The sequence below is a fragment of the Motacilla alba genome, chromosome 2 (genome assembly GCF_015832195.1).
Source record: "Motacilla alba alba isolate MOTALB_02 chromosome 2, Motacilla_alba_V1.0_pri, whole genome shotgun sequence".
Classification (NCBI taxonomy): domain Eukaryota; kingdom Metazoa; phylum Chordata; class Aves; order Passeriformes; family Motacillidae; genus Motacilla; species Motacilla alba.
In genome coordinates this window covers 83,548,419-83,569,267 of record NC_052017.1, presented here as the reverse complement: position 1 = coordinate 83,569,267, position 20,849 = coordinate 83,548,419, and positions in this window count along the sequence as shown.

Below are 20,849 nucleotides of genomic sequence, written 5' to 3'. Positions count from 1 at the left end.
GAAACATGCTGGGAGTAAGTGTAGTTGCAGTTTGCTATGATTAATTTGATATTGTTTCCCATGGAGAATAAACAGAACTTGGTGTTGAACTTTGAGCATTTTTCTCCTGCTTGGTTACCTTCCAATTAAACCAGTTCCCTGATTCATCTCACTGTGCAACCATTCAAATCCTCTTGCCCTCCAAAAGGCTGGGGTAGCACAGAGACAGAAACTGGCTTCTTGAAGCAGGGAACTAAAATAGATAAGTTTAGAAGGGACCACAGTAGTCATCTGGTCCAACCTCCCTGCTCCAGAGGGGTTATCCTAGAGCACATTGCACAGGATTGCCACGTGGAATTGCTTCCTTTGGCAGATCTGCTTGGCATATGCAAATGAAAGATATTCATAGAATCAAGCCTTCTTCTTGTATCATACTGTGGTCCATTTGGAAATACTTTTTTTGTTGACAACAATAATGAGATGGCCCTGAACTATGACTGAGATTCCTAGATACAGTAAAAAGTTGAATAAGAGAATAAAAAGATGCACTTAAGTGATTGAACCTCTACACATCCTGCGGACATGTTAGAATTCTTTTTAAATTTCACAAACCCAGGAAATTTTACTGGTTTCAAAGAATAAATAATGAATACAAAGCCATTTGTCAGATTTCTAAACAGGTTGTTTGGGAAAAAGACCAGAAGGACTGAATTCCACTTATTTAATGTTATGAAAAGAGCAGAAATCTTCCATCAAAGAAAATCCTGGTTATAGGCAAAGAGAAGAATCAACTTGTGTATATACATCAATCCAGAGCTTTCAATGAGAACAATGTTTACTGAGGGCAAAAGGCAGGAGTGAGACAGATTTATGGGATTTAATTACATTTTTTTCCTCTTGTTCCTAAAAAAGGTGATTTCCAACATTTAATTCTGCTATTTCATCTCAACCAGCTCTCAGGGACGAATCTTTTCTCACCAGCAGCTGTCAAGACTTCAGAATTTTTTGGGAAGGCTATTGAAGTGTTTGGCATCTGCACCTACCATTTCCTACAAGTCGTTTTCAAAATCTATTCTCACAAACCAATCCATTCCACATAGTATCACCCTTTTTTTTTTTTTTTGTGGTTTTAACACCTTCTTCACATCTAAATATTCACATTTTCTTTCAATTTTATTTTTGCATATTATGGGCAAGAAAAAGTGTCGTACTTCTTCATTTGGCTGCTTTTCAACTAACATAATTCCCACTCTTTGATATTTTTACTCTGCTATCATCCATGTAGATGGGAACTGTCCATGGACTTTGAGGATTTCTCAAACATATAAGGTTATTATGTCAGAAGTACTTTATTTCAAGAATAAATTTCCAAACGTAATATATACTAAAAAGATGCTCTATTAACAGTAAAGCAGATTAACTTAAAACAAAGAAAGAAACAAACAAAAACCCCAACAAAACAAAACAAATAAAAACAAATAACCAATACAAACAAACAAACAAAAACAAAAAACCACAACTGGTTAGAATCTGAAAATATATTAATATATGTCATAAAAATCAGCTACTGTACTCATATAGGAGCAGTATTATCATTTGAATAAAAGTAGAAAATAAATGACCCAGAGGAACACCCTTTAGGATTCTATATGAACCATTCATGTGCATAATAATGAAAACAAAAGAGCATTTCAAGTTCTCCAAGGCCTTTTTTTCCTAAGTTTCAAATTCAGTGTAAGAAAAGGAATGATAAAGAATTTGAAGCAAATAGGACAAAGAACTGAAAAAGTACAGAGTTCCTATAAGTCTCCAAAGACAGTTTTGAAAATAGCAGTACATGATAGCCTATAATTTACAGTATGGTGAGAATTTTGCAAATTCTAAGCATTATTAAAAAAACAGAATTTGTTTCAACAGAAAAAAAAAGAAAAAAAAAAGGATTCCAGTGCAAGGGTAAATTTACTAGGAACATGAAAGAATTTCATATGACAGAAATGAAGAGATTTGCACTGTAAATTCAGAAGATAAATCTTGATTTAGGTATACAACATAAAATACAGTATAGTGAGGATAAATTAGGTACTTCTGCATTTCTGCAGTACAAAATTATAGGAATATTCAACAAAACTTACAGCCAGAAAAGTCAAAATATATAAATAGAAATATTTTTGTTCTATGTTAAATTGCTCTATGAAATTTGATGAAATAATTGTAAGTCAACAGTAAAATAGATTTTAAAAAGCACACCAAATATGTCTATAGAAAGAATACCTATAACTACCAAAGATCATCAAGAACTAAAAAGATAGTAAACCATGATATAATTTGTTCTGTAGATTGTATACTCCTTCTCAGACCCTCCTCTTTCTTTTGTGATGAATGTAGGAACACATTCTCTTACATCATATACATTTAGTAAATTTAAAGGTTCACCATGGAAGTACTGGATAAATTTAGCTCAAATATATCAAAATACACATGCTGTCGATAAAACTTGTCCAGTCCTTAACAAAACTCCAATCAATGGGATTTAAAGAAGTTCAGCATATATTTAGTAGATATAGGCAAATTCCTGTTTACACCTCACTAGCTGGTTGCATAAATAAGAAAAGAGTTTTGAAATTGCTGCCCTTGTCTTTCAGAGACACACACACGCACTCCCCACCACCCTACAACACAAAAAAAACCTAAACCCACAGACATTTTCTTCCACTCTCTCCTCAAGTAGTCTTAAAAGAGAACCACGTGGCATAGTTACAGACATATTTACTAATCCTCTTTTTGCAAGTTCAGTGTTTTATTCAATGTCTTTGAATGCCAAAATCTGCCAAGAAGGAAGTCTAATAAATGCCTGTAGTACAGTAACAGATTGACAATACCTAGAAATCAGGAACAAACCATAAGACGAATATCTGAAAACAATGCCAAAAAACAACTGTGAGTGACTAGGCAGCAATTTGTATGGCAGTAAAAAAATCACTATAATTTAAACTGACATGCTATTCATGTGCAGTAATTAAAAAATTAGATTCTGCTATTGTTATTATTACTCAAACTTTGAAAATTATTTTTCACATTATTTTCAAATCAAGTAGATAATTTTGGTGGACATGTCAAGAAATAGGAGAAAGACTGATTTACTGGCTTTATGATTTTTTGATCAAAAAATTAAATCACATTACTAAAAATATGAAAATTCCTGTAGGGCATGGTTAAAGCAACAAAATGATAGTTCCAAATTAAAAAAATAAAGTTTAACAACTTTAATAATTATTCATACTAATTAATAACAAATACAGTTGAACATATAGAACATATCATTTACTGATCTAATTTAAGATTCTGTTTCTAATTATGAAATGTCTGAAAACAATTTATAGGATTATTTAATGTACATTATCATTATCTGGATTTAGTCAATGACATTTAAAGATACTCTTGAATCTGAAGATTGTCATCAGATTATGATTAGGAACAGATATTTTTGAAAATTATTACTAGTTATTATTGTTCAAGTGTTAATTAATCATCCCTTGTATTTGCATTAATTTTATTTTTGGACAAATCACACTGTGACACAGCTCCATTACTTGACAGGGCTTTTATTTTTTCCTAGAATCTCTGTTCCAATATGAATCTCATAAAACTAGAAAGTTCTATGCACATGCTTTGTTAAGTCTTACATTATTTCTATAAAGCAATTTAAAGATCCCACACATAATAATTTTTAAAACTCAGGTGGGTCTGAGGACTTGTGCCTTTCCTTTTGTTATTCAGCCTCTTGCCATGTTCAAGGAAGAGCTCTGCCCTCTATGGCTGAACTCTATCTGTTGGTGGGCAGAGACTTCTTCACTTTGCCTGTTGGATCCTTGTTTACTGCACCTTTTTTCTTGCCCTTTATTTCATATGCACACTGCCCTTTGTGTATGATCTGTCTCACTCAGAAGATTTTGACAGCTCATTCTGTGCTACATGGTTTGCTTTAACATATGGATTTTGGCTACCACTGTTCTAGTTCCTAAAAACTATAATTCATAGTGACCTAAAGGCCTGCTGATCTCCAGGAGAAACATCATCTGAGGCTTCACACTGAATGTCAGTGCATCCTTCCCAATACTGTAAATATTTTTCTCTGAGCTGCCCAGGGTCACTGCTTGCATTAGTGTTTAAGCTCAGCACATACCTCAAGAGAACATGAAGAAGGGTGTGCATGCAGGATGAAAAGTTTGCAGTGTGTCTATACTATTGATTTTAATTTGGGAAAGGACATAACTTCAGAGAATGGACATTGGTTTACATATACTTTATTAAAAAAAAAAAAAAAAAAACCAAAACCAAAACCAAAACCAAACTGTTTCTAAACATGCACCAGCAACTCAAGCACAGGTACCATAAAGATGGAGGAAATGGTCCCATGTCACTGGGAATTCTCATTTTCTCCCAGAGAAAATGAGAAATCCTCGGTAAGGTTGAATGCTTCTAACATTATCCATAAAATGGTATCACTCTGCTAAAATTTGGTCCAATTTTGATGGAACTACATAAGTCCACTGGGACCTGCTGCTCTAACACAAAGGAAATTTCAACACGGGTATTGGGACAGGCCAAGACGAAGCCAGGAACCACCCCAAACAACAGTGCATTTGGAGGGCATATTTCAGTGAACTACTGTCTCTAGTGTAAACTAGAGATACAACAAAACCCATTTGTCTGTTTGGTTCTATATATGTAATAACATATATAATGCTTTTATAGTAATATTTCTTAATATATCATGTAGATATATACACAAGTAAAATATTAATCTATAAAACTGCCTGTCAGCATGGAACATGTATTTATACAGAACGTATAGTGTATATAAGTATAAATACAGGTATTTATATATAAATACGGGTAAATTTAAAAAAGCAAAATCAATCTGTTGAACATACCTGCTAAAAGATGACAAGAAAAAAATCCATGAAAGGTGTAAATTATATTATCTAAAGCACAGTATCATAAGACTGAGGAATCCATAGATAGTGAGTCCACATCCTTGAATTCTTCTCTTTATCTTTGTAGCTGAGATGTAGTGTAAGATATGGTTATTCATTGTTCCTAGAGCTGAACAAAAGCCAAATACAAGAGGAAAAATAAAATACTGGAAGTAGTACTATGCAAGTTGCAGACGAAACAAAACTGGGAGGAGATGTTGACTCCCTTGAAGGCAGGGAAGCCCTTCAGAGACTTCAAAAAATTAGAGGACTGGGCAATCACCAACCCTATAACTTTAGTTCAACAAGGGAAAGTGTCGGATTCTACACCTGGGATGGGGCAACCCTGGATGTATGGACAGACTTGGGAAGGAGATGCTGGGAAGCAGTGCTATAGAAAGGCACCTGGGGGTCCTGGTGGATGTCAGGTTGACCATGAGTCAGCAGTGCCCTGGCAGCCAGGAGGGCCAGCCCTGTCCTGGGAGGCATCAGGAGCAGCATGGCCAGCCAGGCAAGGGAGGGGACTGTCCTGCTTTGCTCTGCACTGGGTCAGCCTCACCCCAAGTGCTGGGGGCAGTTTTTGGTGCCACAATACGAAAAAGATATTAAGCCATTACAGAGCATCCAAAGGAAGGCAATAAAGATAGTGAAGGGCCTGGAGGGGAAATTGTATGAGGAGCAGCTGAGGTCATTTGGTCTGTTCAGTCTGAGGAGACTGAGGGGAGACCTCATTGAAGTGTGCAGCTTCCTCATGAGGGGAAGAAAAAGGGCAGCTCTGATCTCTTCTCTGTGGTGACCAGTGACAAGACCCAAAAGAATGGCCTGAAGTTGTGTCTTGGGGAGATTTAGTTTGGATATTAAAAAAGGTTTTTCACTCAGAGTGGGGGTTGGGCACTGGGACAGGCTCCCCAGGGAAGTGATCACAGAACCAGCCTGACAGAGTTCAAGAACCATTTGGACAACACTCTTGGACACATGGTGTGACTCTTGGGGATTGTCCTGAAAGAGCCAGGAGCTGGACTTGGTGATCCTTGTAGGTTCCTTCCAGCTCAGCTTTTTCTGTGATTCTGCGAATTAAAATAAAAATTTACCCAAATGAGTTATGAAATTGGTTTATATAAAGTTATCTACTAGTCTTTAAAACTGCCTGAGAATTAGCTACTTAACTCTTCCTGAGTTTTAATAGGGTTTAGGTGCATAATTCTATTTAATCCCTGATAAACCTATATGACTCTGTGATATAACATATTTTAAACAGTCACTACTTAGAAAGGCAAGCAAAAAAAAATCTGAGGTTATAACATTAAAGAACTTGAGCTTACTGTTGACGCTAACTTACATAATCCCATGTCAATGTAGACATAATCATGAAATTGAATTTAGGGAATACTAATTTGCTTCTGAAGAACAATGCCTAATTTTTAGAAAAACCTGTTAATTCAAGCATTATATCATATTAAAGTGTTGGTTATATTCAAGTAATCTGATCAGACTTTTTTACAAGTCAAACATAAGCTTTGTTGTCAATGATTTCACCACAGCATAAATTCACAAGATCAGAAAGCTAGTCTCCTCGTGACAAACTGGGAGAGAGACAGCATCTTCATCAATGGTCCACACCTACCTCAAACATGCTATTTCAGGAAAGAAATCATATTTATTCAGGTCAGATAGCAAGAATACAGAGGCTAAAACAACCTCAGCTAATATAGTCTAAAATACAATTGAATTTGGAAGAGCACCTAGCATGAAAGGTTATTTTAAAGGTAGATGATAAAATTACTGATTCTTAAAACAAAGTATTTCATTTTTTTTTATGACTGCTGTTTTAGGGTAGAGGTAAAAAATGAAATTATATTAATTAGGGAAAATAAAGAACAAATATTATGCAGATATTTTTACTAAAATTACTACTTCACGTTGTAGAGATGACATGATCCTAAACCAGCATTATTAGGTTGTAAAAGTTAAACTTTGAAAATTAAGGCTAAATTATGGTTTCTGGTACAGCTCTAATTGTGTCCTGTGCACCTGCATTATGAGGAAGATTTTACTTATCTGATGACACTAATTTTTGCATAGGATCTCTGACACTGCTAGTGCATAACCTTCTCTAAGGAAAGAGTAATTAATTTCCTTGTGGATTTTCATGTGGTGGTCATGACAATAGGAGGTGAAGGCTTGATGAAAATTATTTGTCTTCTCAACATTGCTATTTTTCTATCTTAATATTTGCTACATTTTGCACAGCCTTATTCCTGGAAAAAGCTGTATTGTTCTGAGTGAAACTAGCTAAGTATAGCCTGAGGCAGACACACAGCGTGGAAAAATTCATACCTAACTTTAAAGTTTTGCAAACTTATAAACCACTGAAAAGAGGATCTTTTAGGTGGAATTGTCAGAAAACCTCCACAGTAGGTACCACAAGTGATTTCCCTATAATATGCCCCACTCTCAACAGGCATCAATTAGTGTCCATGTAATGGTTTCAGTCTTATAAGAGTTGAAATCTGCCAGAAAAGCTTGTATTTGAACAAAGATGGGAAAAGACAGAAGGTTAGGAAACTAGTTTATGAGTGAAGCTAAACAGAAAAGCATATTGATGTGAGGACACTGGAAATCCAGGCTTAGAACTCAGGAAAGGGAGACCTATATCACCTAGGCAAGAACTAGTAACAAGCTTGCAGCAGAGAACTGCAACTCAGAAAAAAAAAAGAAGGAGACAGAAGGTGGAAGAAGTAGGCTTGGCTGGGAAATCTCATAATAAACAGAGTGGATAATAACCTCGTTGGAGACAGGAATGGAAAAGTCAGATCAAAAGATAAGGAAAAGCAAAGCTCAAAGGGTCAGGAGAAAATCGGTTAAGATGAAGTGCATGGAAGAACATGTACTAAACTCTTCTGCTAGAGCGTACTGGGTTTGAAGCAGAAAGACTATATTCGGGGAAACTGCTTTCTTTCAGGAAAATGTTGGCACATCCTGTTCTCATCCCATGGGTATATCAGCTTTATTGATTCTCTCTTTATCTCCATGTGATATGTGTGTTAAACACGAGTGTCAATGGCAACATACATTTACAATCATTACAATAAAGGGAAATCCGAATAACTGCACAGTCATGTTAATTCTGATACTTATTATTTCAACATTCTTGAATTTACAGTGGCGGTGTTGTTCTTGTAACTTCAGTTTTCATTTGTTATTTTTTTATTTCAGCTTTGGCTCAAAACTAGGCTAGATGTTTCCCAGCAACATTTATAAGGCCATTTATAGCTATTTATGAAGATTTTCATAATTAAAACTTGCCCTAAAACCCTTTGGCTTACAGTTAGTTTTTAGTTTAACAAAGTTTTAATTTTTTTGTTGTCATTCTTATGTTTTCTGAAAATGCCACAGTCATTCTCATTTGCATTATTTATACTTTTGCACATTACTTTCATTTCTGTATTCTAGTTGTATTTTACTTGTAGTATTTACACACATGCAATGGACTTGGCTATATCTTCACAAGAATTAAAACATATATATATTTATGTACTGTAGTTATTTTTTTACCCAGTAAGCATTAATTAACGCTAGGTATTAGAATGAAAAGAGAATCTGAACAAGTGTCCAGACTTTTTCTCAAGGGAGACTACTATTTTTCATTTAATAAACAAAAAACTTTTACATACCCTAAGCAGCCCTGACAGTTTTGATTGTTCAATGTATTTGCGTTTGTCTAAAGCAACTGTATAGCACACATCACATCACTAAGGATATGAAAGTTAATATATACTGATATATATGCTTTATCTGTTTCTACTAGCAGCTTCCATGGGTTTAGTTTTAACTATTTCCTTACAACACTTGCATTACACATACAGTGAGGAGTTTTAATTAATAATGTTTTTAAATCTATGCATTAAATATGTTGGCTTTTGGGGCCCTTTGTAATGATGGGCATTTTGAAGCTTGAATTGCACCAGCAGAATTGATGCATTTAAAGTTTCTTCCTTGTGTAAATTGGGAAACAATTCTTCCGTTCTATTATGTCTTTCAAAAGATATAAATAGATATACAAACATGCAGATACAATATTGTGCAGTGACCCTGGCTATTGCTCTGTAACGCCCCTTCTCAGCTGGGAAGGGGGGGGAGAAAATATAACAAAGGTTCGTTGGTTGAGGTACAGACAAGGAGACATCCTTCATCAAACACCATCAGTGGCAAAACAGCTGGAATGAGAGATATTAATTGATTTTATTACCACAAAATCAGAGTAGGAAAAAGAGAAGTAAAATAATATCTTAAAAACACCCTTTCTTCACCCCTCCCTCATTCCTGGGCTCTACCTCCCCCTTTGTAGCAGTGCAGGAAGATGCAGAATGGGGGCTACAGTTCATTACATGCTACTTCTGCCATTACTTGGGGAGAAGAGTCTTTCCTCTGCTCCAATGTGGAGTCCCTCCCACAGGAACAGTTCTTCATTAACTTCTCCAGCGTGAGTCCTTCCTATGGGGTGCAGTCCTTCATGAACTGCTTCAAGGTGGTGTCACTTTTCCATGGGATGCAGTCCTTCAGGGACAGGCTGCGCCAGTGAGAGTCCCTTATAGGGTGACAAGTCCTACCAGGAAGCCTGTCCTAGCATGGGATCCTTTCTTTATGGGTCTGTAGATCGCTGCCAGAAGCCTGCTCCATCATAGGCTTTGAACAGGGTCACAGCCCCTGTTGGGCATCCACCTGCTTCAGCATGGATCACCTCCATGGACTGAGGTGGATCTCTACTCCACCATGGATCTCCATGGGCTGCAGGTGCACGGCTGCTTCATCATGGTCTGCACCACCAGCCACAGGGGAACCTCTGCTCCAGGGTGTAAAGCACCTCCTCCCCCTCCTTTTCCGCTGACCTTGGTATCTGCAGAGGTGTTGCTCTCACAGACTTACTCCAGTCTTCTCTGGCCACAGTTACATCTGTGCAATAACAAATTTTCTTTCTTAAATATGTTATCACAGAGACCCTACTATCACCTCCGACTGGCTCAGCCTTGGCCAGCAGTGTGTCCATTCCAGAGCTGGCTGGATTTGGCTCAGTTAGATATGGGGGAAGCTTCTGGCAGTTTCTCTCAGACAACAGTCCTGTAATCCCATCACTACCAAAACCTGGCAATGCAAACCCAATACATACACATATATAAAAAACCAATATCACAATTCAAGGGTCAAAATTCAAGTTACCTTACTTTAAGCAATTAAATTAAGTTCTTATCAGGAGACTAATCCTGTTCAGTATACTAATAAAAAGGGAAATAAAAGGAAAAAAGGAATAGGTAATGATTTTGTGGTTTGAAAGATTCAGAACACAAATGATCAGCGTCTTTCTTGGTGCAACAGTTACCAAATGTGATTAAATTATCAAGTGCTTAAAGTCAGGCAAGTAACCAATAAGCCATGCCCATGGACAGATAGTGGGAGCTCCTCTCTCATCCAGAACTCATTTCTTACAGGATTTTGCTGCACATTGAACAAGAAGCTCAGTTTTTTTCATGTGGTTTCCAAAGAACGAGTTTATATTGTTCCTGGTTTTCAGTCGCAACACATTTCTGAAATGGTGTAGGTACAGACAGGTGAGCTGGAGGATTTTTCCTATAAAAAATACTTCTGTATTCTTTTCACCACACTTCTCATTTTTATCAAAGTAATGAAGTGAACAAAACAGTAGAAAGTCATCAGAGTTTGCACAAGTTTAGAAAATGGAGAGAACATCAACTGATTAAAAACAGGGTGGGAGATAAGACAACTATTAGTTTGTCAATTATTTAGACACCTAGAAATACTATACTCGTTAGTCATTGATTTGCTCACACGGTTCTTTTATGTGTATTCTCTCTGTGTGTTCTCTCTTCACTTCCTGTGGTTTCTATTTTTTCCAACAAAAGAAAGTAACCTAAATGATTGTTGTTTTATTCATGAATAAAAAATGTACATCAGTAAGGCTGCAGCTCAGAAGGAATATGCAATTAATTAGCAAATAAAAGGGTAGCTTTCTTGAGGGCTAAATAATTTAAATTAGGTACCAATAATTTACACACTACTCAGATCTTGCTAGCAGACTTTATAATGAAATTATATGTGTATTTAAATATTTCTTACTAATTGTTCCCTACATACAGTGAAAATTGCCTGTTTTATAATAGATTAGGTGTCAGCATAACTGACCTAATTAAATTAAATTAAGATTTCCCTACCTAGCAATGAATGTATTGTAGCTACTGCAGGAAGAGTAAGCAGCAATTCCCTGAATTTTGGTGTCATAAGCCTAATCTTGCAAGAATTCATGCTAGCCAAATAAAGTTATATATTCTATATTTCAGACAGCAAATCCAGTCTATAAATATGAATGTTAATTTATGCAACGTACCTCTTGAATTTACCTAGAAACCTATGACATAGAATATGAATAATCTTTCAGGCAGTATTACTGAAATACAATGTATATGTTTCCCCGAGTCTCAGAATTTGTTTTTGCACAGATCTGATTCTTTGAGAGTGTACGCATATTAATTTTTAATCTATTTTAATCGTGGACACATGAGCACTGAAATTAATGACTGCATGGGCCAAGCAGGGTTTTTCAACCAGCTGCTTGTATTTTAGCATACCTGCATGTCTGAGATTACAATTAAGGTTTAGGTATCTAAAACTGAGTTTTGCAGTTCTGCAGACAAGAATAGCAGAAAAAAAAATGAACTCCCAGACAGACACTACTCCATCATTCTAAAACAAGAGCTGGTTAGTAGTTTGTTTTTCCCATGACAAAATGCCCTGAGGCTTTCAGAAGGACATATTACACACCTTTGCTTGTATTCAAACTCAAACACGACCAGTGGAATTACCACTAAGTGTCCCAAACCTACAGCAGAGAATGAGGGGTTTTAGTTGAACATTTTTCCTTCTTAGTGGCCATTATCACAAAATCAAACAGAACTAGAATGTAAAGAATTTACCTTAGACACTAGTTTTAATCTTCTCTCCCTCGGAAGGAAAGTGAATTCCCTTCCTATTTTTTTTTCCCATCTCCCGTCATCTTGTTCTCAGCCTCCATTTTAGGTAGTATAACCAGCTCCTCCCTATCCCCACAGAACCACACAATACATATTCTGTTGTTTGAATTCCCAAAAGAAATCTTACTACCTTATATGAGGTATTTTTATCATCACCATTCTTCCTATCTTTTTTTAAGCAAAAAATACAACAAAGATAAGAAACATACAGTACCAAATCCCCCCACGTAATTATCTCCCTATTTGTGAAGTCTGTAGAGAGGAAAATACCACTGCTAAGAGGAAATACGTATCTTTTTGTATTTTTGTTATGCAACTTTTTGCCTTACATTAGACCTAAATTGTCCCTGAAATACCAAATACCTTATTGATTGGAAGGATCACAGAGAAGAATGATGTGAATTACTAATATTTTGCTATGATAAAGGTCAAAGACAGTCTTCTTAGAAAGCTTATTTATCAGATTCTTTTTTTTTACATTCTTCAGGGCAGATCTCAGCTGGACTAAGCTGCCCGAACTCCAGGAGCCCTGATAATTTATCCTAAACTGAGTAGCTGACCCTTGGTTTCTAAACACCAAGCTTTCCAAAATGGAAATAGAGAGATAATAATTATATTAAAGAACAGAGGCAGTTGAGAGTTTCTGATGTGACATTTCCACACTGTTACATTAAATTTGCAATGGAAATAAAGCAGAGTAGCAGCTTTTACTACCTTAGGCTCTATATCCATTAAATGTTATGCACCCCCTGCAAGCAGACATGACACCTTTTTGCTATCTGTCAAAATTATTCAAAAGGCAAAAAAATTGTCTGTAGCTGCAGAGACTTGTTTGGGCTACTTCCATAAGCACCTCCCACAGAGTGTCAAAAGGACTGTGGGACTGCATCATTAAACACTCTGCCCTCTTCCCACACACTCTCAGTCTTTTTATCTCTGAGAACTCATGCTTTGGAGGAGCTCTGCAGTTTAGACTGTGATTCCTAGCAAATGCAAGTGCAGCAGGCAGAAGAAATTCAGGAGAACTGGAAACTGGGGATGGACATTTTGAGCATTTTATATGGTTTTAATTTATTGTTTTAATCTATTAATACTGGATATAATATTCTAATTTAAAAAGAAATTTGAAACCTAAGTGGAAGGGAAAATTAAAGGTATTTGTGACTTCTCATGTTATGGCTCATTTTATATACTATTTAGCCAGTTACATCTGCAAATAAATACCAATGTTTGAAAAGTTTGATGACCTAGGTCAAATTATTATGACTGCCTTATCCTGATACATCACATAAAAGATATGCCATTAGGATTGTGTATGCAACACTAACTGAAAACTACTGTTCTTTTCTTCAGAAGAAAGATAATGTTTATGCTCTACTGTTGTAGACATATTGAGCTCAGAAGAAGAGTTTGTAGATTAATAAAATTCAGATTATGCTTTTTAATGCAAACTAGTAGAAAATAATAGACATGATGCAACATGTGACAGGGAATGGCTTTGCACAGGAAAAATTGCAGATTACCTTGTTTTTACCTTTTTCAGATTACCTATTTATAGCATTACTTTCCCTACACCCAGAATATTTTTCATTCAAATGAATGTGGAAGTTTATGGAGTAAATGTTGAAGTAATAACAGGATGGTGCAGGTCTATTTTTTAGAATTATTAAAAATTTTAAAGTGAGTAGAGAGAGCACCCTCACACACAGGACTCAGTCCTTTGTCCCTGATCCTGAAAGGGCTCATTCAGATTTTGTGATGCCTGTTTCTATTCAAAATGAAAATAAAAAGGATCATGTATGTGGTCATAAACAAAGGATAGGAATTAAAAGACAAGAATGGATTTTCCTGATATTTTCATTTTATTAGGCTGGCTAACAACTTCATCAAATGAAATATTGAATTTTCTTATTACAAATCCAAGCAGAATCCTATTTGAATTCAGCTTAACCTAATTGCTATTTATCTAGTGTTAAGGGGAAAAAGGGAAAAAAGGGAAAAAAGGGAAAAAAGGCAAAAAAAGGTTTTCCAGTTTAATGTACCATAGCCCATGAAGCTATTTGTCAGCTTGACTGTATATTGAAGATCCCTTGTAAGAGACAGGCACCTGCCAAAAAAAAAAGGATAAATATTCAATTGGCTACTTTTTCTACTACATGTACCACTTTTTCTTTGACTTCTACAACAAGGAAAAATGAATGGCAACACAAACAGTTTTGGGCAGAGTACATAGCTAAATAATATTCTCTAAGAATATTTTGCATATGTTATTGATACATCTCTTACTATGCACAGACTTATTTTGAGAAATGATGCATGAAATGTAGTGTATACAATGAAGGCTGTCAGGGTATCCTGTGAGGGGAAAATACCTTTTTCCTGAGGATTTCTAGCATTTTGGAACATTTCAGACATCTTAACTTGGAGACATACAAATATAATCAAATGCAAATTCTGAATAATTAAACTGGCTAGGTTAACATTGACCTTCTACTATCATAAACCATAGCAGTTAATAAAATTATTATTTCAGACATGTTCATATTTTCATATTTTATGTCCCAAAACCAAATTCTGTTTCTTAATGTCTATGAAAAGACAAAAGATTTCAACAAAACTATTATTCATCCAAAAAAAAAAAATTATACTTGCAAACTGTCTGAAAATTAAGCACAAAGCATAAGAGATGCAAGGACAGTACATATACAAAATGGACTGTGCTAATTAATAAGAGTTTAGCTTTAGGTATTCTTGTAAATACCTCAAAGCATATTCATTAGTGATTTTCAGCATATTTTGCAAAATAGGCAGCCTTTATGCAACTGTAATACAATAGTTCATGAGGGCCAATATGGTTAAAACATATTCTGTGTAATGATGATGGAATCATATTTCTCCTCAGTCAGCAATAGATGTGAAAACTACCTAAAATAAATTCAGAATTATAGTTGGGAGCATAATTTTAAGTTTTGGCATTTGTCAGGTTTACATAAACCCACTTTTTTTTCTTTTTTTTTCCAAAAATGATGGAACAAATTTTGACCATCCGAATCAGGCATGGTTTGGGAGTGGGAAACAAAACAAAAACAAACAAACAAACAAAAACAGCTTAAAAACTGAGTTCACTAAGCATGAATTACAGTCCCACAGAATTGCTTATGTTGGAAGTGGCTGCTTGAGATCATATAGACCAACCTAATAGTAAAATACTATTGTTATCCCAAAGAGATATTTTTAATAAAGGTCATCACTGAAGCTGCTTCACACAGGCTGAATTGTGTACCGTTTCTTTAGATTAATATTAGGCCTTTTCATGTTTTGTATAAGACTATAAAAAATTGCAGCAAAAAGACATCAGAAAAATACTTTCTTTAGAACACAAAGAGATTAAGCATGGATACCCTAATAATCTGTATTTACCATAATAATCTGCTTTTTTAAATCAATTTACCAAGAGTTGTAACAGTAGATACAAAAGGAAACCAGGAAGATAGAAAACAATTTTCTCTTTTGAAGAAGAGCTCCCAAGCTTTCCTGTTCAGTGGTCAAATTACAAAAGAAGCCATATTCTTAAACTTCAAATTTGGCTGCATTTTTATTTCAGTTGTAAAATTTTTCCATATCTATGGTCAAAAATTTCTTGAAACGATTGTCCATAAGTGTCCATTAGTTTATTTTCCATAATATAATGGATAACTCACTTGACAGTGTCTATAGAAAAGCTTGTTCTTTCAGGAGAAATGTGCATGCAACTGCATGCCATCAGGAGACGCTTCAAAGAGCAAGGCTTCCTTTACTTCCTGAACTTAACAAAATTACTTCCTGCATCTGCACTCCAGAAATCTGACCATAAAATAAAAACATGTCTCTTCATAAAAACTTCCTTCTTACCCTAATATCTCAGAAGCGCTGCTGACATTGGTTTGCGGTTTGCGGTTTTCTTTAGTTCTACTCGGCAGTCCAATTTCTTAAATAATCCGTTCAGATTTCTTATTCTGCAGTATTTTTGATCTAAAAAGCTGGTAAGTCTGAAACCAAGTACAGTAAAGGAATAACAGTGGTTTTTGTCACTTATGATTGTATCTGTATGAAACTGCAACTTTTTTTACAGGATTATTTATGCTGAATTCCTGTTTGGAGGCATAAACATGGATAGCTTGTGAAATGTTCCTTAAAAATCCACTCATCCTTCTCAACTCCCAAATTATTTTTGGTTTGCTTTTTTTCATTATGGTTCTCAAGGTTCCTACTAAATGAAAAAAAAAAAAAAGAAAAGAAAAGAAAATGAAAATACCCATAGATGTTCTACATTGATCTTAACATAATAATTTCTTTGTTACCTACATTACATCTTCTATCTGGGCTTTTAAACAGCTCTTTCTTAATTCTAAAAGAAAATAATTTTTCATGATGGGTAAAAACTGTGTCAGTTGAAAAAGAGTACCTAATTTTATTGGTGAGGAGCAGGTATTTTAGGCATTTTCTGCTTAATGCATGGGCTGATTGTTTCTCCATTTTACAAATGGCAGCTAAGACATTACTATTGGTGGAAATGCTTTAAAAATCACCTCTTTCATCCCTTCTACCCTGCAAAACCAAAATGAAAGTAAATGCTAATCTCTCCTTTTCCCCACATTCTTTTTCATGCTAAGCTTTATATACTATTTAGAACTTTCTATCCAAAGTCTTCCCATTAGACTTTCTAATTAGTAAAATTTAAAAGGATTTAAGTATTCCTCTGTGTCCATGAGAGAACTACCTTAAAAAGTGTCTCAAAATTTTCTTTAAAAAAAGTACTTGAGAAAATATTTAGTAACAATTGCATATTATGTAGAGAATTCATAGCAAAATATCATATTTTGAATCCTATGAAAAATCCAGATTAGTAGAGGACAGCATGGCCTCTGAAATTAGCAATTTTACTGACAGCACTTTAGACAAGTAAGCTCAAAAAATATTGTATTACATTTTTATTCTAAAACCTGAAAATTGTCTCAAGTAAACTATGACAATGACTTATCATACAGTACGTAAATTAAGCTGGAAAAACTTTTAGAAGCAAATAATAAATTTAAATACATTTCATTTGCTTGTGTGAATTTCAGAAAGCCCTTTGTCATTGAAGATAAGCAGAAAAAACAAAAAGCATATTTTATATCATTAGTTTCTCTTACCAAATGTTTTCTTTCTCTTATTCTGTGTCTCTAGGTAATATTTTGAAAGCCAACACTTTTTCTATTGCTGAGTTGTTGCTTTATGGCCCTTTCTGTCACACTAATTAGAGGAAACAACTTTAATAAATTAGATGATAGCTCTAAAAACAATCAAAGCCATTTAAAATCATAACCGCATTTATGCCAATTTTGACTGTGTTTTCTCACTTTAACTTAATATACTTTACATTTTGAAGGATGTAAAATTGGAAGATTTTTCAAAAAATCCTGAGCAGCTGAAATGCTATAGGCTGAATTAGAATTCTAAATACTCAAGATGTTTTCAAATTGGGAGAGCTGGTAATATTTTTGAGCCATTTTTTCCCCATATGAATTTTATAATGAATAATTTGTTAAAGATAATCATTTATAATAACTGATCCAAATATTTATATACCATAGCATAATACCACCAATTTTTACATGTGAAACCTTGCATGGAATAAGCAAAATAGAACACATGTCATAATAAAAGAGTAATTGAATTTGCATTTAAAACTTATCAAAGTATTTGCAGTATTATTTATTATGCTCAACAGTAATTTTGCACTTTCATAATGGAATGTTTGGAGTACGAGGAAAATCGGAGTCACTGTGACAGAGACCTGTTACATACCCTACAACAAAAGAGTATGACAATTAAATGTACATTACACAGGTACTATGACTACCACTCAATTCCAAATTGCTTTTTGACTTACATTTGTTTATTTTTTAAATATGTTTTATACAGTACTACAGTATCATTGGACTTCTTTAAGGTTTGGGCCTCCAAATTAGATCAAGATGATTTTCAAAGATATTTAACTTCCATAGGTCTATTTCCATAATGTAGGATTTGTTGTTGAAACAGAACTTTGCATTTTCCAAGTTAATACTTTCTGAGGTTTGGGGACCATTCTTGTCAATTTACCTAAAACTAATAAGATGATATTTCTAATTATTCACACTTTTTCTTGAAAATGTATAGTAATATTTGTTGATTAAAATAATTAGTATGAATATACAAAACATATAATATTTCTGTAAACTCTAAAGATACACAGTTGCAACAGAGTATCTTTTAAAGCCATAGCTCTTCTGTCCTCAGTCATTGATTGATTACCCTTCACCATTCTTGTATATCGCAGGGGAGTTGCTGAAGGATCATGCTGGATTTCCAGGTACTTTATATTGAGGCCATACCAGAGACCACAACACATGGAGGACTCCCAGTTAAATAGCCTTTTTTAATGTTTCCTTTAATTCAGGTGATTTTTAATTTTTTATTTTTTTTTAGTTAAGTTGTGAAATCAAAAGATAGATGCCCATTAGAAACTGCACAGCGACATGGCTACCTCAGGTCTGCTTCTTGAGGTGGATTAAAAACTGGGAGTGGGGGAGGGCAGGTATGACAAGGTAGAAGAAGAGAAACTATAGGTACCACATGCATGATGTTTTTTTTCTTTCATATATCTTGGACAATTTGCTCATTCTTTTTTTCAGCATAAAATACACTTGGATATTGGATAAAGAATATAGAGTATATATTTGATACATTTAATATAAAATATAAATATGTCCAAAAATTGGACAAGAATATAAAAGATCCTCAAAGAATTCTGTATTTTTGATAGACTTTGGAAATACAGATATAAAGAGCTACTGGAAGACTGGCATAAGAAACTTTAAGTGCTTGTGGACGACTATCCAAATAATGCTCCTTCTTCCTGACCCAATCTTCTAGGCTAGGCCAAGAAGGCTTCCACCACAAAAATGATTGTTGAGTTCATTCAAGCACCTGCTGAGTTAAAGTCAGTCACTTGTTTGTTGTGATGTGTTTTGTTTTATTAACATGATTATTGTTTGATTTGTAATCTCGTTGTTCTGCCCCTCGGTCTCTGCTCTTTTCCCAGAACTTCCTTTACTCCTCCTAGCAGGAAATGCCATTCCCTTCCTAAAAACTGCCTTCTCGAGAAACTTCTCTGTCATTTTAGTATTTCTCTAAACTTCCTTAGTTCACTGAAACTGTTCTTTTCCCTTGGGATTCTTCACTGGGTGATATTTGAATGCCCGCCTTGTTTGTTATCTCTAGTTCTCCTGATTTGTTAAATTCTGTATCCTCCTCTGCGACCCTCCCCCAGTATATAAGCTATTGTCTGCCCCAAAATTGGGGTCCTGGAGAAGCTGAAAGGGGAATGGTAACATCAAATAAAAGTACCCCAGGATCCGTGGCTGCTGCTTCTGTTTTTGCACCGTGCCTTCCCTGGCAGCTGGGGTTCAGTGGAGCAGAGAGGCGCTGTGGCTGCCTGTTACCACCTAGCCGGGACGAGCTACACTTGCTCAAGTACCAAAGGTGAGAGAGTTGTTACCTCTAAAAATTGGTTTGAGAAAAAGCAATCAACCCAGGAAATGGGAAGTTTTTTTGCTTTTTAATTGTAAATCAGACCATCCCTCTGAATTTTAATGAGATAATTTTCATGACCTTTAAGTGAAGCTAGCTTATAAACTTTGATCACTCAAAGTTTGCCTACTATTCTAGATATAATCTAAAGTATAGCCTGGAAAAACCAAACAGAGAAGAAAAAGCTAAATCAGAAGTCTCAGCTTTGAGCATAAGGCTCAGAGTTAGGAGGGTTATACCATTCTAAGTTATGAAAGAAAATATTTTTTCATACAAAAAAGACTGCCCCCATTGACATGCACATTATGATTAACACTGCCACCTCTGATGAGAGTGCTCATCAATGAAGTATATTTCTATCATCTTAACGAAACTTAAAGAATTCTCCAGAAAGGTCAATAATTTCATCACCCCAGTAACAAAGGTAATCCAAGTCCAACAAAAAGCTGAGATGACAGGTTGTTAAAACCTGCACACGCTCACACACACACACACACAAACACACACACACACACATACGCACAAGAAAAGAAGGCATATTATTTCCTTCCAAAAGCAAGGAACAATGACTTGGAATTACTTCCATTTTCATTTTATGTATAGCATTTCAACAGAATTCTTTAGCCAAACTAATCCTGAAGTCATGTGTTTATTACTTACAATACCTTTTAAAGGCCTAAATTTGAAATTTTCTGTCAATTCTCTGCAGCTTTCTTCAGTTTGGATCAGACACTGATTTAATCTCTGTTCTAAAGGCAACAAGAAATCTCCAGTTTGGTTGCACTAGAAATAATGTGGTCAGCAGGTCGAGGTGATCCTCCCTTTCTACTCAGCTCTAGTGAAGCCACATCTGGAGGGCTGCGTCCAGTTCTGAGTTCCTCAGCACAAGAAAGACAAGGAATGACTGGAGAGGGTCCAGTGGTGGCCACAAAGATGATTTGAGGTCTAGAGCATCTCTTTTAGGAGGAGAGACTGAAGGACCTGGGTCTGTATAGAGAAGACTGAGTAGGGATCTCATCGACGCATATAAATATCTCAAAAGCAGATGGTGGCAAGAAGATGGTGACAGACTCTTTTCAGTGATTCCCCTTGACAAGAAACAGTGGCCATAAACTAAAGGACAAAATGCTCCATCTCAGTGTGAGGAAGAACTTCTTTGCCACACTGAGGTCTGGAACAGACTGCCCAGGGAGGTAGTGGAATCTCCCTCTCTGGAGACATTCCAAACCCATCTGGACACATTCTTGTGTAACCT